Raw genomic sequence first — 23,467 nt, forward strand, 5'->3', positions numbered from 1 at the left:
GCATTGTGCCTCCACACCGCTCCAACGGAGACGTACTTCCCCTCAAAAGGAAGGAACTTCGGTAACACATCCTCATCTTCACCGGCTCCACTCTTGGTTATCTCGTGCCTTTACTTGTGCAAGATTATTTGTGTTATATCCCTTGCTTCTTGTGTGCTTGTTGTTGTTGCATCATATAGGTTGCTCACCTAGTTGCATATCTAGACAACCTACTTTGATGCAAAGTTTAATTTGGTAAAGAAAAGCTAAAAATTGTTAGTTGCCTATTCACCCCCCCCCCCTAGTCAACTATATCGATCCTTTCAATTGGTATCAGAGCCTCGTCTCTTTATTAAGGACTTTGCCATCCGAAGAGTATGGTTGACACCATAGACGGTGTGGAGGAGCACTACGGTGCGAATCCGGTCTCATCTACGGGCGATGGGGGAACCGCGGTCTCTCGTGAGGAATTCAATGTGGCTTTGGACACATTGAAAACCTCCATGATGACCGAGGTTGAAAGCATGTTTAATAAAATCATTGAAGGGCTTAAACTATCCACCGCACCGTTGAAAGTGGGTGATCCCACTAACAAGGTGACGGATGCTAACTCCGACAAGGGGGAAGCTACTAGTGAAAAAGCTCCTTCTTCTAGTGGTAAGAATGGCACCGGCATCTTTGCCCATGTGGAACCTCCACTTGTTTATGGTGGACCGATTCCTTCTACTCATTTGAATCATGCCGGTCCTCCCCCTAAGATTGTGAAAAATGAGGACTTTGATTCTTGGGTTTATCGCTATAAGCATCATTTAAATCATGTGAATACTAATCTTTGGAGAATCATTGAAGAAGGTTTCTATCCGCATGACCGAAGCAACTTCACCCCTAGATAAGCCGCGGATAATCAATTCAATGAGAATGCTCTCTTCATCATCCAAGATGCAATTCCACCCGAAGATCTCCCTCATCTTCGGCCCTTCGCCATGGCCAAAGATGCATGGCATTGTGTTGTCTCCCTCTACCGGGGAAGCGCAAGCATTCAACGCTCCAACTATGAAGTGGTGCAAGATGAAGCAGATGAGTTTGCAATGAAAGAAGATGAAGAACCTCGTGAGCTTTATCGGAGAGTAACCAAACTCGCGGTGTCACTCCAAGATCATGGGAGCAAGGACACGGATGACAATTGGATCAAGCGCAAATTTCTCAAGGCAATGATGCCTTACCACAAGGCCATGTCCTCCGTCATCCGTCAACGGCCAGACTTCCACACCTTGTCCTCAAGTGAAGTGTTGGATGAGTTTGTGGCTATGAGCATCTTGGACAAGACCGCCGACAATGTGGTGCTACGCTCTCAAAGGGCAAAGAAGCCCAACCTTGCATTGAAGGACAAGGTTAGTGTTGAAGAAGAAGAAGAAGAGGAAGAAGAGGAAAGCAACCCCGAAGATACAAAGTATGCCTATCATGAACACATGGCTCTTGCTTCAAGGAAATTTTGGAGCAAGAAGAACACAAGGCCCAACTTCAACAAGAGCAATTCAAGTGGCGCGAAGGTCAAGCAACGAGTGAGGACTTGCTATAATTGTGGCAATGTGAGCCATTTTGTTGCGGAATGTCCTTACGAGAAGCGGGAGGACAATGGTGGCAAGCTCATCCGAAAAGACAAGGCCAAGTCTTTCCCCAACAAGAGCAACTTCACTAAGAAGACTCCTCCCAAGGCGTTGGTGGTCCAAGAAGAATATAATGAGGATGAGGATGAGGATGAAGATGGTGAGTCGGTTGCCATGGCCTCCGTTGCCATTGCGACAACTCCACGGGTGTCTCTCTTCGACTCACCCAATGAGAGCATCACCGCCAAGTGCCTCATGGCTAAAGCCACCAACAAGGTAACCCCCAACATCAAAACTACCATCATTAATAATCCTTCCTTGACGGATTGCATTGATGAACATGAGGGTTCCAATGTGGAGAAGAATGAGTTTGAGTCTTTTATGAGTAAACTCAAGGGTACATCCAAGAAGCACTTCGCTGCCCTCTTGAAACAACTTGGTGAAGCCAATGACATGATCGAGGCTCATGAAGATACCATCTCTAAGATGGAGGGGCATAGTCGTGACTATGCTGATGAGATTTCGGATCTTTCCAATGCTCTTGAGGAAGAGGTGGTCTTCGTTTGGCTCGTGAGGAGTCACACAATGATGATCATGCTAAATTAAAGAAAGATCTTGATCATGCTCTTGTTGTATCTCGTGCGCTAAATTCCGAGAAGGCCAAACTTGGGGTTGATCTTGCTAGACTCAAGGAGGAGTTTGATATACTTGACAAGGCTCACAAGGCCTTGAAAGGTGTTCATGCTAGCCTCAAGGAGTCTCATGATCAACTCCAAATGAAGCTAACCAAGGAGAAAGCCACCTTTCCTCATATGGTGTTAATTGATAATGCAAATGCTACTAACCCTTGTTGTGAGCATGTGCATCTTGTTGAGGAGAATGCTAAGTTGAAGGAGCAACTTGAGAAAGGCCTTGTGTCGTGCATACAAGGTGAGAAGAACCTCAACGACCTTTTGAGCAATCACAAGGAAGTTGTGGCCAAGGAGGGGATTGGGTTCGCACCCATGCCCAAGAACAAGAAGAAGAATGACAAGACCAAACGACCTCCCCCTCTCAAGCAAACCTTTGTGAATGAGGGAGAGGGTGCTTCCAAGGAGAAGAAGAACAATGTGAAGGGTGGTGGTGTCAAGAAAGGCAATGCAACCCCTTCCAACAAAGCCAGCGACTTTAACCCTTCTTATGTGTTGTGCCGTGCTAGTGATGGGCATGTTTATGCCAAATTTGTTGGTTCTCCTTATGAGTACATTGAATGGTCTATTTGGGTTCCTAAGACCCTTGTCACTAACATCAAAGGACCCATTACAAAATGGGTACCTAAAACCAAGCATTGATCTCTTGTAGGTGTTTGCTTCCGGTGGGGGATCATGGTTGCTCGATAGTGGAGCCACTAATCATATGACCGTAAGCAAGGACTTGGTGGTGGACGTTCACAAGATTCCATCTATGCCCACCAATGTCGAGTGAGGTGATGCCTCGTCCTCTAAGGTATTGGGGCTTGGCAAGGTTGTCATTTCTCATGATCTCACGATCGAGAATGTCATGCTTGTTGAGTCCGTCGCATACAATTTACTTTCTGTTTGTCAACTTGCACTCATGGGCTTTGCCACTTTATTTGATATTGATATCGTGGCCCTCTTGTGGAGCAAGACTCTTAAAGTAGCCTTTGTTGGGCATGTCGAGAACGGTCTCTATGTGATTAACTTTTCGGAGCGACCCATAAAGACCGCGACATGCCTAATGGCTAAAGTTGACGTGGGATGGCTTTGGCATCGCCGTTTAGCCCATGTCAATATGAGATCTTTGCAGAGTCTTCTCAAGGGGGACCATGTCCGTGGACTAAAAAATGTTAGTTTTGCTAAAGATCGTGCTTGCAGTGCTTGTATCGAAGGAAAGCTTCATGAAAAGGCTCACCCTCCCATGACTATCATCTACTCGAAGAGGCCTTTGGAGCTCCTTCACTTGGATCTCTTTGGGCCTCCATCCTTTGATAGTCTTGGGGGTAGAAAGTATTGCTTGGTGATTGTAGATGACTATTCAAGATACACTTGGGTTTATTTCTTCAAGAGGAAGAGCGAGACCCAACAAACCGTCATTGATTTTGCAAATGAAGCCCAACGTCAACACAATGCAAAGATCTTGACAATAAGAAGTGGAAACGACACTGAGTTCAAGAACTACACCTTGGATGAGTTTCTTAGTGATGAGGGGATCAAGCATCAATATTCCGCACCTTACACCCCTCAACAAAATGGTGTAGCGGAGAGGAAGAACCGGACGTTGATGGATGCGGCAAGGACCATGATGGCGGAGTTCAAGACTCCATACAACTTTTGGGCCGAAGCCATCAACACCGCGTGTCATGCATCAAATCGGCTCTATCTCCGCAAAGGCTTGAACAAGACTCCAGATGAGATACTCACCGGTAATAAGCCCAACCTCAAGTACTTTCGGGTGTTCGGGTGTAAGTGTTTCATTCTCAAGAAAGGTGTTCGGTTGTCTAAATTTGAGGCTAGAGCTTATGAGGGCATATTTGTTGGTTATGCTACAAACTCTCATGCTTACCGTGTCCTCAATAAGTCCACGGGACTTATTGAGGAGACATGTAACGTAGAGTTTGATGAGAATAATGGCTCCCAAGTGGAGAAAGGTGGCACTTGTGATGTAGGTGGTGAAATTCCTCCTCAAGCCATAAGAAGAATGGGAGTGGGCTTTATCCTACCCATTGAGGAACCCCTTGTGTCCGAAGGAGAAGGACAATGCTCCACTCAAGTGGAGCCATCACCAACCCAAGGCCCACATGCTTCCGAAGAACAAAGTGAAGGCCCTCAACCTCATGAACAAGACCAAGGGCAAGATCAACCTCAAGACCGTGTTGAAACACCAAGTGATGCCCAAGGCCAAGTTCTCTCCTTCGAGCAAGTTCAAGATCAAGAACAAGCTCAAGACGGCGCTCAAGATGATCAAGTGACCGCTCCTCGACTCACCCCCGAGGAGGAATTGGAGCGTCGTGCCGCCAAGATTGCATCCAAGCTCTCCACTAAGGGTCATCTCATGAAGAATGTGCTTGGAAGCATTCAAAAGGGGGTAGCACTCGTAGACAATTGGCAAACTATTGTGAACATCACGCGTTTGTCTCTTGTGTTGAACCCCAAAAGGTCTATGAGGCGCTCGAAGATCCGGATTGACTCAATGCCATGCATGAAGAACTCAACAACTTTGAGTACAACAAGGTGTGGATATTGGTGCCAAGGCCAACGGGGAACCACAATGTCATTGGAACCAAGTGGATATTCAAGAACAAGCAAGATGCTCATGGGACCATCGTTCGCAACAAGGCAAGATTGGTAGCACAAGGCTACTCCCAAGTCGAGGGTATCGACTACGATGAAACCTTTGCTCCCGTTGCTCGCCTTGAATCCATTCGTTTGTTGATTGCTTATGCTTCCCATCATAACTTTAAGTTGACAACAAATGGATGTGAAGAGTGCCTTTCTTAATGGTCCTATTAATGAGTTGGTTTATGTCAAGCAACCCCCCGGGTTCGAGGATCCCTACTTCCCCGATCATGTGTATCAACTCGATAAGGCACTCTATGGCCTTAAGCAAGCCCCACGTGCGTGGTATGATGACCTTACCGAGTTGTTGCAAGATCGTGGATTTGAAGTTGGGCAAATCGATCCCACTCTTTTTACTAAGAAGGTCAAAGGGGAGTTGTTTGTGTGCCAACTATATGTTGATGATATTTTATTTGGTTCCCCTAACAAAGCTTTCAATGAGGAATTTTCCACTCTCATGACCTCTAAGTTCAAGATGTTGTCGATGGGAGAGTTGAAGTTCTTCCTCGGTTTCGAAGTCAAACAAAGAAGAGAAGGAACCTTCATCAACCAAGCCAAATACACTCAAGACATGCTAAAGAGATTCAAGCTAAGTGATGTCAAGCCGGCTTCCACCCCAATGCCCACCAAGTGCCAACTTGACATTGATCCCAATGGTAAAGCGGTGGATCAAAAGGTATATCGCTCCATGATTGGCCCCTTGCTTTACCTTTGTGCATCTAGACCGGGTATCATGTTGAGTGTGGGAATTTGTGCACGGTTTCAAGCCGCACCTAAGGAAAGCCACTTTGTGGCGGTCAAGCGAATCTTTCGATATTTGGCTCATACCCCAAACTTTGGCCTATGGTACCCAAGAGGAGCAAACTTCAAGCTTGTAGGTTATTCGGACTCAGATTGGGCAGGAGACAAAGTGGATAGGAAGTCCACTTCTGGAGGGTGCCAATTCCTTGGTTGCTCTTTGGTAAGTTGGTCTTCTAAGAAGCAAAGTTGTGTGTCTCTCTCGTCCACCGAAGCGGAGTATGTGGAGGCCGGTAGTTGTTGTGCACAACTCCTATGGATGAGGCAAACTTTAAAGGATTACGGTGTCATTTGTGACAAAGTGCCTCTTTGGTGTGACAATGAAAGTGCCATCAAGATTTCTCTCAACCCGGTGCAACACTTCAAGACAAAGCATATTGAGATTCGGTATCACTTCATCCAGGATCACATTAGGCGAGATCGAGCTCAACAACGTCAACACTCATGATAACCGTGCAGATATTTTCACGAAGCCCTTGGATGAAGCAAGATTTCGCGAGTTAAGGCATGAGCTAAATATCATTGATTCGAGCAATGTTGCTTGAACCTTTGCACATCCCACCATACTCATCATGTTATCTTGTTTAGGTGTAGGCATGGACATAGGGGGAGTGTTGTTCTCTCAATGAACTCTCCCTCCCCCCATTATGCATAAATTGATCAACTCTTTCACATTAGCCATTTTTGATGGTACTTGTGCTTGAAAGACGAGCTTTGGTCATGGGCCCAAGGATAATTCTTCGTGGTGCCATACCAATTGACTCAAACATAGGTGGCTCCGGCCATCGCCCTCTCTTTAGAGAGGTTGTGTTGAGTGTCTTAGTCCTTGTTGTCTCTTGTCTTCCTTTCGTCGTGTCCTACTTGTTTGACTTGTCTCGTGTGTCAGCATTTTGGTGTTTCCGTTCGCTTGAAGGTTGCCTTGCAAAGACTTCGTTTTTCCCTTTCTTGAAACTTGCATCTTCTTGAGCTCACGGTACTACCGCGGCCTGCCACGGTACTACCGCGTTAGGAGCGCACAGTACTTCCGCACCCAGCGCGGTAGTAATTTTTTACTGCCGCCTGGGGGAGCGATACTACCGCTACGGTGCGGTATTTCCGCCCGGGCGGTACTATCGCGATGACGTGCGGTACTACCGCGCGGCCGAGGGCGCGTGGGGGTTAAGAGTGGGCAGGGGGAGTTCCAACTCCCCCATACCCATTCGTCTATTTCTCTCCCTGCCGCCTCTCTCTCTCTCTCTCTCGCTCAAGACCGGCGCCGGAGACCCTCGCCGGATCTCCGTCTCCGGCCGCTCTCCTCGGATTCCGACCGGTGGGATCGTTCCCCACCACTTCCTCTTGCCATGGAACAAGGTTTCTCCCCAAATCCCTCTCTCTCTTGTTCGTTCTTTCGCTTCTAGGCTTTTGGGGAGATGCATGTTGTTCGTGAGATTTTAGGCCAAATCTTTGCAAGAGTAGGATGTAGGAGAGTAGTGATGCATAGAAATTGTACTTGAGTTGTTGTCCCGTGGTAGATTTGATCAACCGTAGTACCGCCTCGTTGTCGCGGTTGTTCTCAGATTCAGTTGGTTCAGATTTGACGTCGTGCGGTACTACCGCATCTCAGGTGCGGTACTACCGCTCGTACGGTACTACCGCTCCTCCGGCGCGGTACTGGAATCCTACTGCCGCTCCGAGCCCCGGTACTACCGTGCCGCCGCGCGGTACTACCGTGACTAGGAGCGGCACTAAAATTTTAGTACCGCGTGAACAAGCAGCACTACCGTTGCTGTCAAATCTTCTTCGTGGCAATTACCAAGTGCGCATTCTACTTGTTTCACCTGTTTTGCTGTGGTCTTTGCATTGATCCTTCTCGCTTCTCGTGCGTGTTTTGTGTTTTGTGTCTTAGGTGGTGGCTCCGGTGCTCCTGCTCGCCATTCCAATCCCAGCCATGACACGGGTTCCAAGCATCTGCGCAACCAAGATGAAGCCCCAGAGGGGTCCAATGCCCCCCAACGTAGGACCAAGACCACCGCCACCAAGCAGAAGGAGCCCTCCATGGGCATGGATGAGATCCCACTGGCAGAGTTTATCGCTCGAAGGAGGATCAACCCTTATGTGAATCCTCGTGCCAACATCAGAGGCAATGATCTGTTCTTGACCAAGCAGCAGAATCTCATTTATTTGGATGTGATCAAGGGCAAGCAGAACACTTATGTGGACGTGCACTGGATTGATATGAATCACATGAGGGAGGAGAAGCACCGTGCCTACTTTGGTGAGGCCTTGGATCTCGTGGAGCAGTTTGCCATTGAGGATGTGATCTCCTTTCACCTGGGCTTTGATCCCGAGCTTGTGGCCTAGTTCTTTGCTTCGGTACACTTTCACACTGGGGAGGAATGGAGGATGACCTGGATGACCAATGGACGTCAGCTGACTGCTACATGGAAGGAGTTCATGGATTTTCTCAGTATACCTGATGAGAGGCTCAACTCGTGTAACGCCCCGAGACCGACGCTCCAGAAGACTTCCATATATTTCGTGTTCGCCGTGTGTTTTATTTTTGTTTGTTGCATTCATCATGTCATCAGGAGCATTGCATTGCATGTTTTCTAAAAAACTTGCACCCGTTGATAGTTGCCGCTTCTTCCTCGTCTCTGTTGACCTTTCTCAAGACCGACTGTTCTTTTGTTGTCCGGCCATTTGAACCTCTCTGCACAGTGCATCGACCCCTCGCCCGTGTCCGAAAACTTCCCCGAACTTGAACCAGACTATCGTTACCGTTGGGTCCGGATCATCCCCTAACATCTATTAAACATCTTCATTTTATTTTTTGGACTCCCTAACATAATTATCCCGGAGCCGTCCGGTCTAAATCAGAGAGCTCCGAACCCCTCTCCGTGCTATATAAGCAGCCTAACCCTAGATTTTAGGCAAGCTGTCCCATCCATCCAATCCCTCACCCGCCGCCGCCACCCTCTCCAAAAATCCTCCTCGAATTCCACATCGAGCCAACCAGACTCCTTCCTTCCTCGTTTTCAGATCCAGCCTCCTAGCACAGCCGCGCTTGATCCACCTCGTGGAGCGCTCCCGAGGCCCGAGCTCCTTCAACCTCGCGACCTCGCGACCCCCCCGGCGAACCTTGCCGCCGGCAACCACCACCAGCAGCCAACAAGATGAGCACCTGCCGCGCCTTCCTCCCCTGCTCCTTTTCCCTTCCTTATTTCTCTCTCTCTTACGTGAGCTCTCTCCTTGTTCTCTTCTTCACAAGGGAACCGAGCATCCATGGCCGCCATTTGTCCTCGTCGCCACCCTTCGGATCCGCGCCGGGATCAGCCTCCTCCGCGACCTCCCCTTCTTGCTGGAGTCCCTCCCCGCTGCAACTCCCTCGAACAAGATCGGGGTCGAGCCTCCCGCTCCTGCCGTCCCCGTTGACCCGCGCCCGTCCGCCTCGAAGCCGGCCTCCTCCGCATCTGTTTGCCTCGCCGGAGCTCCGTACTCGTCGCTGCCGTCGTCTTCGTGCCGCAGCCCAAGCGCTGCCCCGAGACGCCTGCCTCCTTCTGTCGGGAGCAGACAGAGGAAGCCGCCCCTGCCGTGTTGACCGCCAAGTTCCACGCCGCCCCGCCTGCTCCTTCAAGTCCTGCTAGCCCCATCGCCCCGCCAAGTCCGCCGCCGTCGCCCAAGGCCCTCGGCTCCGCCGCCTCGCCAAGTCTAGCGCCGCCATGCCCCGTTTCGCCTCGGCCTCGACGGAGGAGAACAAGCAGCGCTGCTGCCTTCTTCAGCTTCGCCCTGCCTCCTCCAGCTGGGCTTGGCCCATGGGTGAGCAGCCCCAGCCCTCCCCTGTGCACTTTGCGCCAGCCAGTTTCGGCCCCTATAGTGGTTTTTTCCTCTGGACGGATTTAATCAATTATCCCAGGATTTACTGTTTTGCAGAAAAACCCTCTTTGTCATGCATATCATAACTTAATAACCATGCATCATTTGTAAAAACATTATATATGAAAAATGCTCAGAATTTCATCTAGTTTCATAATACGATTCTTACATCCTTGTTTAAAATGTTTAAAATGATGTTTGTTTAATTTTGCTCAAATGCCATGCTAAAATGATTTATTTCATAACTAATTAACCGTAACTCGGAATTTAATAAACGTTATATGTAAATGGGGTAGAAAAATGCCTAGTTTAACTTGGTGCACATTATTTTGCTATTTAACAAAATTAAAATTGTGTTTATGGCAGAACAGTAGCAGATTCAAAATATGCATATGGGGATTTTCCGGAATTGTTGTTTATTGTTTCCGGCCTCTTTTAACTTGCTTAAATAGTTAGTTTACTTATGCTTCACCCCTTGCCATGTTTAATAACATTTAATATTGTTGGGTACATAAACAAGAGCGAACTAAATAACTTGAATGTGGTGTTTCGTCAATATGCAACTCGTTGCATATTGAGCTCCACTTAATTTGTAGTATTGTTTGTGCACTTTGCCATGCCATGCCTCATTAAATCGGACATGCATCATACTTGATTGTGCATCATGCCATGTTTATGTGATGATTGTTTACTATGTTGTTTGCTTCTTTCCGGTTTGCTTCTCTCGTTAGCTTTGGTTTCGTTCCGGAGTTGTGAGGATTCGTTCGACTCCGTCTATTTATCTTCTTCATGGATTCGATCTTCTTCCTAGCGGGATCTCAGGCAAGATGACCATACCCTCGAAATCACTTCTATCTTTGCTTACTAGTTGTTCACTCTATTTCTATGATGCGCTACCTACCACTTGCTATATCATGCCTCCCTTATTGCCATGTCAGCCTTTAACCTTTCACCCTTCCTAACAAACCGTTGCTTGGCTATGTTACCGCTTTTGCTCAGCCCCTCTTATAGCGTTGCTAGTTGCAGGTGAAGATTAAGTTTGTTCCATGTTGGAACATGGATATGTTGGGATATCACAATATCTCTTATCTTAATTAATGCATCTATATACTTGGTAAAGGGTGGAAGGCTCGGCCTTATGCCTGGTGTTTTGTTCCACTCTTGCCGCCCTAGTTTTCCGTCATACCGGTGTTATGTTCCTTGAGTTTGCGTTCCTTACGCGGTTGGGTGATTTATGGGACCCCCTTGACAGTTCGCTTTGAATAAAACTCCTCCAGCAAGGCCCAACCTTGGTTTTACCATTTGCCTACCTAAGCCTTTTTCCCTTGGGTTCTGCAGACTCAAGGGTCATCTTTATTTACCCCCCCCCGGGCCAGTACTCCTTCGAGTGCTGGTCCAAACCGAGCGATGTCCGGCGCCCCCTGGGCAACCAGGGTCTATGCCAACCCGACGTCTGGCTCATCCGGTGTGCCCTGAGAACGAGATATGTGCAGCTCCTATCGGGATTTGTCGGCACATCGGGCGGCTTTGCTGGTCTTGTTTTACCATTGTCGAAATGTCTTGTAAACCGGGATTCCGAGAGTGATCGGGTCTTCCCGGGAGAAGGTTTATCCTTCGTTGACCGTGAGAGCTTATAATGGGCTAAGTTGGGATGCCCCTGCAGGGTATAAACTTTCGAGAGCCGTGCCCACGGTTATGTGGCAGATGGGAATTTGTTAATATCCGGTTGTAGAGAACTTGACACTTGATTTTATTAAAATACATCAACCGCGTGTGTAGCCGTGATGGTCTCTTTTCGGCGGAGTCCGAGAAGAAACACGGCTTTTGGGTTATGTTTGACGTAAGTAGGAGTTCAGGATCACTTCTTGATCATTACTAGTTGACGACCGTTCCGTTGCTCCTCTTCTCGCTCTTATCTGCGTATGTTAGCCACCATATATGCTTAGTGCTTGCTGCAGCTCCACCTCACTACCTTCTCCTCCTATAAGCTTAAATAGTCTTGATCTCGCGGGTGTGAGATTGCTGAGTCCTCGTGACTCACAGATTCTACCAGAACAGTTGCAGGTGCCGATGATACCAGTGCAGGCGATGCCACCCAGCTCAAGTGAGAGCTCGATGAAGTACTTGGTCATTACTATGTTTCGTTTCCTGATGATCAGTAGTGGAGCCCAGTTGGGACGATCGGGGATCTAGCATTTGGGGTTGTCTTCTTTTATTTTGGTTCCGTAGTCGGACCTATGTGTGTACTCTGATGATGTATGATTTATTTATGTATTGTGTGAAGTGGCGATTGTAAGCCAACTCTCTTTATCCCATTCTTGTTCATTACATGGGATTGTGTGAAGATGACCCTTCTTGCGACAAAACCTACAATGCGGTTATGCCTCTAAGTCGTGCCTCGACACGTGGGAGATATAGCCGCATCGTGGGTGTTACAAGTTGGTAATCAGAGCCATCCCCGACTTAGGAGCCCCCTGCTTGATCGAATCGCTGGCGTTGTTGAGTCTAGAACAAAATGTTTTGAGTCTTAGGATTATATATATCGGAGAGTAGGATTCTTTTTACTCCTCAGTCCCTTCGTCGCTCTGGTGAGGTCTCCTGACGTAGAAGTTTTGACTTTCTCTCCTCAAATTTCACTAAAATAATTTTTAGGATCACGCGGGTATCTTGGAATCGTTCCGATGGTTTTGTGACGAGAACATTGTTCTTGGTGCCTCCTGACATTTAGGGGTTGTGGCAGTGTCCCGGGGAGTTGAGCTCCGAGGTGTTGTCGTCACAATTTTATCGTTGCAGTTCTGGAATACCCGAGTTTCGCCGACATCGAAAATCTCTTTTATGCAGTTGTTGGTGAGATCACCTCGACGCCACCCAGTACTGGGGCAGGAGTTCGGGAGTATTGCCATAACTCGTATAACGGATGCTTTTCGAAGGTTGACGTAAACGATTTCCGAAGGTTTCTTGGTTATGTGTTGACGGATGGATACAGCTGGATCTAGGGATTGTTAGTTTGGGTGAGATATATTTGCGTCCCCTGTATCCCCAACACCTGATTGCATAACCAGAAAGTTTCGGGAGTTTATAAGTGGGAATTCAAGTATCTCGTAGGATATCTTTCCAACACACACATGATACGATATGGGATCTATCATATGTTTGTTTCCGGCTTATTCTGCAAGCCAAATCCTTTGTTTTGTTTTATTTGTGGTATTCGAGTTGCTTCGGTGTCAAGTGTTGATTCCCTACCTTATTCTAGGTGGTGTTCTCATATTTCTATGGGGATACTAATCCTTCTTGATCATCGAGATTGTCATCCCAATTCTTTCCAACCGGCGTGCTTCTCTTCAAGTGCATCCAGTCATCCCAACATTCGCAAGATCAATTCTAAGTTTTCTCAACGGTATCCATTCCATCTGCCCAAGTTGCCTTTGTTTTCCCGCCCTCCCACCCTTTTCTTCAAGGACTCAGATTTCTTAATCAAGTATCCTTTTTGTTGATGCGAAGTCTCTTCATTCTTTTCTTTCAATGTTCTTACCCGGTGGTTCCCATGAAGATGCTCAACAGTTTCAAGTTCATCATCCTCCGTTGTGTTTCTTCTCCGGTGGATCCAATTCAAGCTTACAGTGTTGATCATATTCCTTTCCTCGTTTCAAATGTTTTCTCATGCCGGTGCACCTCTTAATCATCCATTTGCGCCATTCATTTGTATCCGGAGCACTGAAGATATCTCAGAAAATTCAAGCTTCCATTCTTAATCCGTTTAAACTATTTTGAGGTTGTTATCTCATTCAAGCAATTTAATTCAACCGGTGCAATCTCCATTTCAAGTAATCATTTCAACGGTGTTTCTTTTGAGTGGGCCCTAACCCACAGGTCTTTTCCCAGGATCTTACCTGACTCTTCTAATTCTTTTCGGAGTTATTTTCAAATTCATTTCAAAGTTTGACGTAAGAATGAGTCATCATCTATCAAATGTCTTTCTCCAAGATCTTTCAAATTCTTTTCATTTTTGGTTCAACCTTTCTAATTTTCATCCCGGAGTATCTCAACAATTCATGGCGGTGTTTCTCATCGTCATTCTCAACATTTGAAGACCGAAGAAGGGTTTCTCTTAAATCTTGCTCCATTCTCTTCAAGATTCATGGTTCTAGCTTGATGCCATCCGCTCATAATTGTTTTCAATTGTGAGAATTCTTTCACCCATCCGGAGCAATTCATGAGTCTTTTCAGTTTGATTCTCCGGAGCTCATCATCTCAGAATTACTCATTCCAGCTTTCAGCTCGCGTTCTCCAAATCCTACCGGTGCATCATTCAAGTATTCTCTAATCAGCTCGTGATCTCTTCCTTCTCGTGTATCTAAATCCCCTCAAGTATCTTCTTTCATTTTCCAATTCTTCCCGGTGAATTGTGCCTTTGCTACTTTCATTTTCAATTCTTACGGTGGTTTGTTCAAGATTTCTCTTCCTTCGTCATCGTATCAACTCATTCGTTGTTCAAATCCTACCGGTGGTTTGTTGAAGACCTTCCAAAGTTTACGCTATATCTCTCTTAATCCTTTCTACAAGAATAAGTAGTATGCCAAATCCGTTGCTTGTCATCAATTTAAATTGGTGAAGGATATGCATAACATAATTCTTATTCTTGTTTCATCCAAGTGATCTAGTTTCTTCTTTCCAGAGTTGCTCATCATGTCATTTTTCTCGGTTCGAGATGCTTCATCTTTTCTTTTTCGGAGTTCCAAGTTTTCCGCATTATCTCGTCGCGAAGCTCCATCTAAATCATCGCAAGGCTTCACCTTGTGTTCTCAACTTCTCTTTTCTTTTTATCATCCTTTTATTACCGGAGTTCTTCATGGAGGCTTTATATGGTGGTTCGTTTCTTTTAATTCTTCAATTGTTCTTCAAGATTTCTCTCGAAGTTATGATCCGCCAAGCTATACTTAAAATCAAACATGGTGCTTAACACATATTTTGTTTTGGGGAGTTCAAGCATTCTTCATCTTGCATTCCGAAGTGCAATTCTTCCTACCTTATCTTTTGAGGTGGTGTTATGTCCTTCTTGACAATTTCCATCCATGTTCCATGTTTCACATTTTGTCAAGAATGAGATATTTTAAATCCACCAATCTCTTCGTTGGAGTTATCTTGTGTCATGTTTCACCTAAAGTCTTCCCTAAGGAATGTTGCTAATTGTGGTGTCTATCAATGATCCAAGTTTTCTCCTATCCTCTCGGCGAGAGAAGTTTTCATCTCTTTGTTGATCTCAAGCAAGCAATTGTTTTCGTTAGTGGCAGAATTTCACCTCAAGTTTTGAGATGTCTCCATAAGCCCACGAAGATCATATCCTTTCTTTGTTGACTTTCCAACAACTCCGTTCTAACCTTCTTGCAAGGATACTTTCCAAATTCATTTGTGGAAGGAGTTGTCATTTTCTTCTCCATTCTGTTATCACAATGATCTATCTTCTATTTTTTCTTCCGGAGACATTGTGATGTTGCTCTCTTCACTCATCATCTCGAATTGTGAGGATCGGGTTCTTTCGTGCTTATCCATTTAACCGGAGTGTTGTGACATCTTTCAAGTTCTTTCCATCGTATCAAGTTTTCCTTCTCTTTTCTACCGGTGTGCTTTCATATTCCTTTTGATCCGTTAAGCTCTTGTTTCATATTCTTCAACCTACAAAGGTTCTCGCAATGTTCCTTGTTCCTCTTTGATAACAGAGTGTTTTCAATCTCGTTCATCTCCCTTGTATTCTCTCTTTTCGTTCATTCAATCTCTCAAGGCTCGTGGTTTCACTCGTTTGTCAAAGAAGCAACTTAGTTTTACCTCTTCTCTTCCTCTTCCGTTTCTCTCCGGTGCCATCCTAGATCTCAGGAAGAGATCCTCTCGTAGTGGTGGAGTGTTGTAACGCCCCGAGACCGACGCTACAGAAGACTTCCATATATTTTGTGTTCGCCGTGTGTTTTATTTTTGTTTGTTGCATTCATCATCTCATCAGGAGCATTGCATTGCATGTTTTCTAAAAAACTTGCACCCGTTGATAGTTGTCGCTTCTTCCTCGTCTCTGTTGACCTTTCTCAAGACCGACTGTTCTTTTGTTGTCCGGCCATTTGAACCTCTCTGCACAGTGCATCGACCCCTCGCCCGTGTCCGAAAACTTCCCCGAACCCGAACCGGACTATCATTACCGTTGGGTCCGGATCATCCCCTAACATCTATTAAACATCTTCATTTTATTTTTTGGCCTCCCTAACATAATTATCCTGGAGCCGTCCGGTCTAAATCAGAGAGCTCCCAACCCCTCTCCGTGCTATATAAGCAGCCTAACCCTAGATTTTAGGCAAGCTATCCCATCCATCCAATCCCTCACCCGCCGCCGCCACCCTCTCCAAAAATCCTCCTCGAATTCCACATCGAGCCAACCAGCCTCCTTCCTTCCTCGTTTTCAGATCCAGCCTCCCAGCACAGCCGCGCTCGATCCACCTCGTGGAGCGCTCCTGAGGCCCGAGCTCCTCCAACCTCGCGACCTCGCGGCCCCCCCGGCGAACCTCGCCGCCGGCAACCACCACCAGCAGCCAACAAGATGAGCACCTTCCGCGCCCTTCCTCCCCTGCTCCTTTTCCCTTCCTTCTTTCTCTCTCTCTTACGCGAGCTCTCTCCTTGTTCTCTTCTTCACAGGGAACCGAGCATCCATGGCCGCCATTTGTCCTCGTTGCCACCCTTCGGATCCGCGCCAGATCAGCCTCCAGACGCGACCTCCCCTTCTTGCTGGAGTCCCTCCCCGCTGCAACTCCCTCGAACAAGATCGGGGTCGAGCCTCCCGCTCCTGCCGTCCCCGTTGACCCGCGCCCGTCCGCCTCGGAGCCGGCCTCCACCGCCTCCTCCGCATCTGCTTCGCCTCGCAGGAGCTCCGTACGCGTCGCTGCCGTCGTCTTTGTGCCGCAGCCCAAGCGCTGCCCCGAGACGCACTGCCTCCTTCTGTCGGGAGCAGACAGAGGAAGCCGCCCCTGCCGCGTTGACCGCTAAGTCCCACGCCGCCCCGCCTGCTCCTTCAAGTTCGCCGCCGTCGCCCAAGGCCCTCGGCTCCGCCGCCTCGCCAAGTCCAGCGCCACCATGCCCCGTTTCGCCTCGGCCTCGACGGAGGAGAACAAGCAGCGTCGCTGCCTTCTTCGGCTCCGCCCGCACGCCACCTCGCCGGAGAACGCCGTCCTCGCCCGGATCCCCGCGCCCTGTCATTTCGTCCACGCTGGCGAGTTCCTCCCGCGTTGTCGTCTTCTCTGCATCAAGCCGCGCCGCTGCGCAAAGTCCCCTGCATCGCGCCCCCGCCTGCTGTCGTTTCGCTCGAGAACGAGCGAGCGCCCGCCTCGTCCAGCCGCCCCGTTGACCGGTCGCACCTCGTGGCCCAGCTCCAGCCACTCCCGCACCGCACCAGGCCCAGATCTGCCAACTCTCTGAAGCCCAATGTGAGCAGCCCAGTTCCATCAGATTCGGCCTGCCATGTTTTTTTTCCTGTTCCGGGCGAATTTGTCTATTTATCCAGAGTTTTACTGTTTTACAGAAAAGTCCTTGCACATCATGCATATAATAACTCATTAACCGTGCATCGGTTTAAAATGATTTAAACATGTAAAATGCTTAGAATTTTGTCTAGTTTCATAATATGCCACTCTCATCCATGTTTAAAATGTTTAAAATGCTGTTTGTTTAAATTTGCTCGAATGCCATGTTAAAATGATTTATTTCATAACTAAATAACCGTATCTCCATTTTAAATAAACTTGATATGTAGATGGGGTAGGAAAATGCATAGATTAACATGTTGCACTTTATTTTCCTGTTTAACAACAATAAAATATGGTTTTAGGCAGAACAGTACCAAATCTAAAATATGGACACGAGGATTTTCCGGAATTGTTGTTCGTTGTTCCGGCCTCATTTAAACTTGCCTAAATAGTTAGTTTACTTATGCTTCACCTCTTGCCATGTTTAATAACATTTAATATTGTTGGGTACATAAACGAGAGAGAACTAAATAATTGATGTGGTGTTTCGTCAATATGCAACTTGTTACATATTGAGCTCCACTTAATTTGTAGTATTGTTTGTTGCACTTTGCCATGCCATGCCTCATTAAACCGGACATGCATCATATACTTGATTTTTGCATCATGCCAAGCTTATGTGATGGTTGTTTACCATGTTGCTTGCTTCTTTCCGGTTTGCTTCCCTCGTTAGCTTCGGTTTCATTCCGGAGTTGTGAGGATTCGTTCGACTACATCCGTTTGTCTTCTTCATGGACTCGTTCTTCTTCCTAGCGGGATTTCAGGCAAGATGACCATACCCTCAAAATCCCTTCTATCTTTGATTGCTAGTTGTTCGCTCTATTGCTTTGCCGCGCTACCTACCACTTGCTATATCATGCCTCCCATATTGCCATGCCAAGCCTCTAACCCACCTTTCCTAGCAAATCGTTGTTTGGCTAAGTTACCGCTTTTGCTCAGCCCTTCTTATAGCGTTGCTAGTTGCAGGTGAAGTTGAAGATTGCTCCATGTTGGAACATGTTTATGTTGGGATATCACAATATCTCTTATTTAATTAATGCATATATATACTTGGTAAAGGGTAGAAGGCTCGGCCTTATGCCTGGTGTTTTGTTCCACTCTTGCCGCCCTAGTTTCCGTCATACCGGTGTTATGTTCCTTGATTTTGCGTTCCTTACGCGGTTGGGTGATTTATGGGACCCCCTTGACAGTTCGCTTTGAATAAAACTCCTCCAGCAAGGACCAACCTTGGTTTTACCATTTGCCTACCTAAGCCTTTTTCCCTTGGGTTCTACAGACTCAAGGGTCATCTTTATTTACCCCCCCCCCCGGGGGCCAGTGCTCCTTCGAGTGCTGGTCAAAACCGAGCGATGTCCGGCGCCCCCTGGGCAACCAGGGTCTATGCCGACCCGACGTCTGGCTCATCCGGTGTGCCCTGAGAACGAGATATGTGCAGCTCCTATCAGGATTTGTCGGCACAGCGGGTGGTCTTGCTGGTCTTGTTTTACCATTGTCGAAATGTCTTGTAAACCGGGATTCCGAGACTGATCGGGTCCTCCCGGGAGAAGGAATATCCTTCGTTGACCGTGAGAGCTTATAATGGGCTAAGTTGGGACACCCCTGCAGGGTATAAACTTTCGAGAGCCGTGCCCGCGGTTATGTGGCAGATGGGAATTTGTTAATGTCCGGTTGTAGAGAACTTGACACTTGACTTAATTAAAATACATCAACCGTGTGTGTAGCCGTGATGGTCTCTTTTCGGCGGAGTCCGGGAAGTGAACACGGTTTTTGGGTTATGTTTGACGTAAGTAGGAGTTCAGGATCACTTCTTGATCATTACTAGTTGACGACCGTTCCGTTGCTCCTCTTATCGCTCTTATTTGCGTATGTTAGCCACCATATATGCTTAGTGCTTGCTGCAGCTCCACCTCACTACCTTCTCCTACCCATAAGCTTAAATAGTCTTGATCTCGCGGGTGTGAGATTGCTGAGTCCTCGTGACTCACAGATACTTCCAAACAGTTGCAGGTGCCGAGGATACCAGTGCAAGTGATGCTACCGAACTCAAGAGGGAGTTCGACGAGGACCTTGGTCGTTACTATGTTTCGTTTCCTGATGATCAGTAGTGGAGCCTAGTTGGGATGATCGGGGATCTAGCATTTGGGGTTATCTTCTTTTCATTTGGATTTGACCGTAGTCGGTCTATGTGTGGATTTTGGATGATGTATGAATTAATTTATGTATTGTGTGAAGTGGCGATTGTAAGCCAACTCTCTTTATCCCATTCTTGTTCATTACATGGGATTGTGTGAAGATGTCCCTTCTTGAGACAATACCTACAATGCGGTTATGCCTCTAAGTCGTGCCTCGACACGTGGGAGATATAGCCGCATCGTGGGTGTTACAACTCGCCTGTTGGAGTTCGCCCTCATGCCAACCCCGAGTCTGCCAACAAGAACAAGCTCATGCAATACTATGTTGAGAAGCTCCTTCCAAGTGGCAAGAAGGCGTGGGTTCTGAACCCTTTCCTTGACATCATGCACCGGATCTTCCGCAACTCTCTTTTCCCATGCATTGGGGACAAGGACAAGGTGCATGCTTATCTTGTGGACATGCTGCTTCTCTATGAGGAGGCGCGTCTCCCTCAGTCTCAGCCATTGGATGTCTCCCACATCATGTGGTGCGAGCTTTGGTTTGCGGTGTTCAACCGTAAGGTCCCCATCTATGGACCTTACCTATTTCTTTTGATCTCGAAGACGTGGGAGAAGCTATTCCCTCAGGATGAGTTTTTGGCCCCTGACTGGATCCGTCATGACCCCATCAGACTCCGCATCAAGCCCTAGTGGGCTAACACTACTACTCATGCTAAGGCGGCGGCTGCTAAGATGGCTGTTGATGGGGAGGAGAGTGAGGCGGAGGATGCAGATGAGGACCGCTCTGCTGGGTATGCCCCTCCCTCTACTGAGCCCTCATGGGCTAAGAAGCTGAAGGCCAAGATGAAGGCCTTGTTCTGCATGCAGGCAAAGGGGGAGTACCGGACTCACGTTGCCTCCAAGGAGAGTCGCCGCCGTGACAAGAAGATTATGAGGGTTTTTGGAGAGGAAGTTTCCGGCGGCTCCGAGGAGCTCATCACTCCAGAGGCTGAGTGGATGGCAATACAAGGCTACAAGTGGACCGATTCTTAGGAGGAGCCCATCCCTACTGCCGAGTCTGATGAAGAGTGTGCGAGTGACTACTCCGCTTGAGCCACCACTTGTGTTGTAGGTGTCCTCTCTGCCTTTTTGGCGTCTCGATGCCAAAGGGGGAGAGAGTGTAGGGATTTGCGAGTCGTGTGTCGTGCTTTGCTTGCTTTTGTTTCCATTGAACCTTGTTTGCTTTGGTTTGGTTTGCGCTTGTGAGACTTTTCTATCATATGGTGTAAGACATATGCACTCTATCGTACCTTATTGAGCTTATAATATCTTGTGCTACTTATATTATGCTCTTGTTTACTATCTTGCTTAGTGTTAGCCTTATTGTTGCAAGATATGCCTTGTCTATAAAATATAGGGGGATTGTTGATCCTAGTTTGTGTGCCGTGCAGTCGAAAGCACTTATCTAGATTGCACACATTTAGGGGGAGCCTGTCTATATTTCAGAGATGTGGGGTTTGCTCATGTTCTATATTTTCTCCCTTGTGCAAATCCCGTATTGTCATCAATCCACCAAAAGGGGGGGTTGTAAGGGCATATTTATCCCTAAGCTGTTTTGGTGATTGATGACAATGCTTTTGCGGACTAATCGTGTGCCTTAGTATTTCAGACTTTTCATCACTAGGCACAAGACGGTTTGGTGCCCCTCGAAGACTTTTGAAGACGGTGTTTTTCTACGTTTCTTTTCGGTGGATTTGAGTCGTAGGAAGGCCGTACTATTGAGAGGAGGTCCTCTTTGGAAAGGCTTGGGTGGAATCATCACGTACACGTTTACTCCTTTGCACCGCCTTTCCCTTAGCTCTTTGGAGCATCCTCCGTTTCTTCATGTTTATGCAAAAAGAAGAATTCCTAGTGTCGCTGTTCTAGGGCATGCGGTAGTACTGCTCTTCGGAGCGGTAGTACCGCAGGCCCCTGCGGTAGTACCGCAGGTGCCCACGGTAGTACCGCTCCTTAGGAGCTGTAGTACCGTGGCCTCTGGCCAAGCTCAGCTGCTCGTGCGGCTGTAGGGGTGGATGTAATTTTTTACATCCGCGCCCTACGCGGTAGTACCGCCCCATGCGCGCGGTAGTACCGTGAATCCTGGCCTGGCACAGCAACATGAGCGGAAGTAGGGGCGGATGTAATTTTTTACATCCGCTCCCTGCACGGTAGTACCATATGCCATGTGTGGTAGTACCGTGTCAGATTTTTGCATCGACCCCAACTCAGCGGAAGTTTCCACGGATGTATTTTTATATGTCCGTGCCTTCCCGAAATCTGGAACTTCCCTGCCTTGCGGTAGTACCGCAAGGGGGAGCGGTAGTACCGCGCCAGCGGTTCTACCACCCTCCGCTTCAGTGCGTTTGGGCTGTCCAGGTTTGTGCTGCTCGGGCGGTAGTACCGCGGGGCTCTGCAGTACTACCGCATGCCCTTGCGGTAGTACCGCAGCCCTGGCGCGGTAGTACCGCGCTGCGCAGGCTGGGTTGGTGGATAACAGTTGGATTTGTCCCACCACTATATAAGGGGTGTCTTCTTCTCCAAGTCGACCACCTCTTCCAACCCTAAGCTCCATTGTTGCTCCAAGCTCCATTTTCGCCTGATCTCTCTCCCTAGCCAATCAAACTTGTTGATTTTCCAGGGATTGGTTGAGAAGGCTCCGATCTACACTTCCACCAAGAGAAATTTGATTCCCCCCACTAATCCCTTGCGGATCTTGTTACTCTTGGGTGTTTGAGCACCCTAGACGGTTGAGGTCACGGCGGAGCCATAGTCCATTGTGGTGAAGCTTCGTGGTGTCATTGGGAGCCTCCAATTAAGTTGTGGAGATTGCCCCAACCTTGTTTGTAAAGGTTCGGTTGCCGCCTCCAAGGGCACCAATAGTGGAATCACGGCATCTCGCATTGTGTGAGGGCGTGAGGAGAATACGGTGGCCCTAGTGGCTTCTTGGGGAGCATTGTGCCTCCACACGTCTCCAACGGAGATGTACTTCCCCTCAAAAGGAAGGAACTTCGGTAACACATCCTCGTCTTCACCGGCTCCACTCTTGGTTATCTCATGCCTTTACTTGTGCAACCTTATTTGTGTTATATCCCTTGCTTGCTTGTGTGCTTGTTGTTGTTGCATCATATAGGTTGCTCACCTAGTTGCATATCTAGACAACCTACTTTGATGCAAAGTTTAATTTGGTAAAGAAAAGCTAAAAATTGTTAGTTGCCTATTCACCCCCCCCCCTCTAGTCAACTATATCGATCCTTTCAACTAGCACATTTAAGTCTAACCCACTTCCTATGCATAGGTATTTTGTGAGCAAATAATTTATGGGAACGAGAATCAACTAGCATAGGAAAGCAAAACAAGCATAACTTCAAAACTTTAAGCACATAGAGAGGAAACTTGATATTATCGCAATTCCTACAAGCATATATTCCTCCCTCATAATAAATTTCAGTAGCATCATGAATAAATTCAACAATATAACCAGCACCTAAAGCATTCTTTTCATGATCTACAAGCATAGAAATTTTACTACTCTCCACATAAGCAAAATTCTTCTCATTCGGAATAGTGGGAGCAAATTCAAGAAAATAACTATCATGGGATTGAAAATTGAAATCAAGAGGACAAGTTTCATGGTTATCATTATTCTTTATAGCATACGTGTCATCACAATAATCATCATATATAGGAGGCATGCTTTCATCATAATAAATTTGCACATCAAAACTTCGGGGACTAGAAATATCATCTTCATCAAACATAGCATCCCCAAGCTTGTGGCTTTGCATATCATTACCATCATGGATATTCAAAGAATTCATACTAAAACATTGCAATCATGCTCATCATTCAAAGATTCAATGCCAAACATTTTAATGCATTCTTCCTCTAGCAATTGAGCACAATTATCGGAATCCTTATTTGCATGGAAGACATTAAAAAGATGAAGCATATGAGGCACCCTCAATTCCATTTTTTTGTAATTTTCTTTTATAAACTAAACTAGTGATAAAACAAGAAACTAAAAGATTCGATTGCAAGATCTAAAGATATACCTTCAAGCACTCACCTCCCCGGAAACGGCGCCAGAAAAGAGCTTGATGTCTACTACGCAACCTTCTTCTTGTAGACGTTGTTGGGCCTCCAAGTGCAGAGGTTTGTAGGACAGTAGCAAACTTCCCTCAAGTGGA

Source organism: Triticum aestivum, chromosome 3D, assembly GCF_018294505.1.
Source record: "Triticum aestivum cultivar Chinese Spring chromosome 3D, IWGSC CS RefSeq v2.1, whole genome shotgun sequence".
Taxonomy (NCBI): Eukaryota; Viridiplantae; Streptophyta; class Magnoliopsida; order Poales; family Poaceae; genus Triticum; species Triticum aestivum.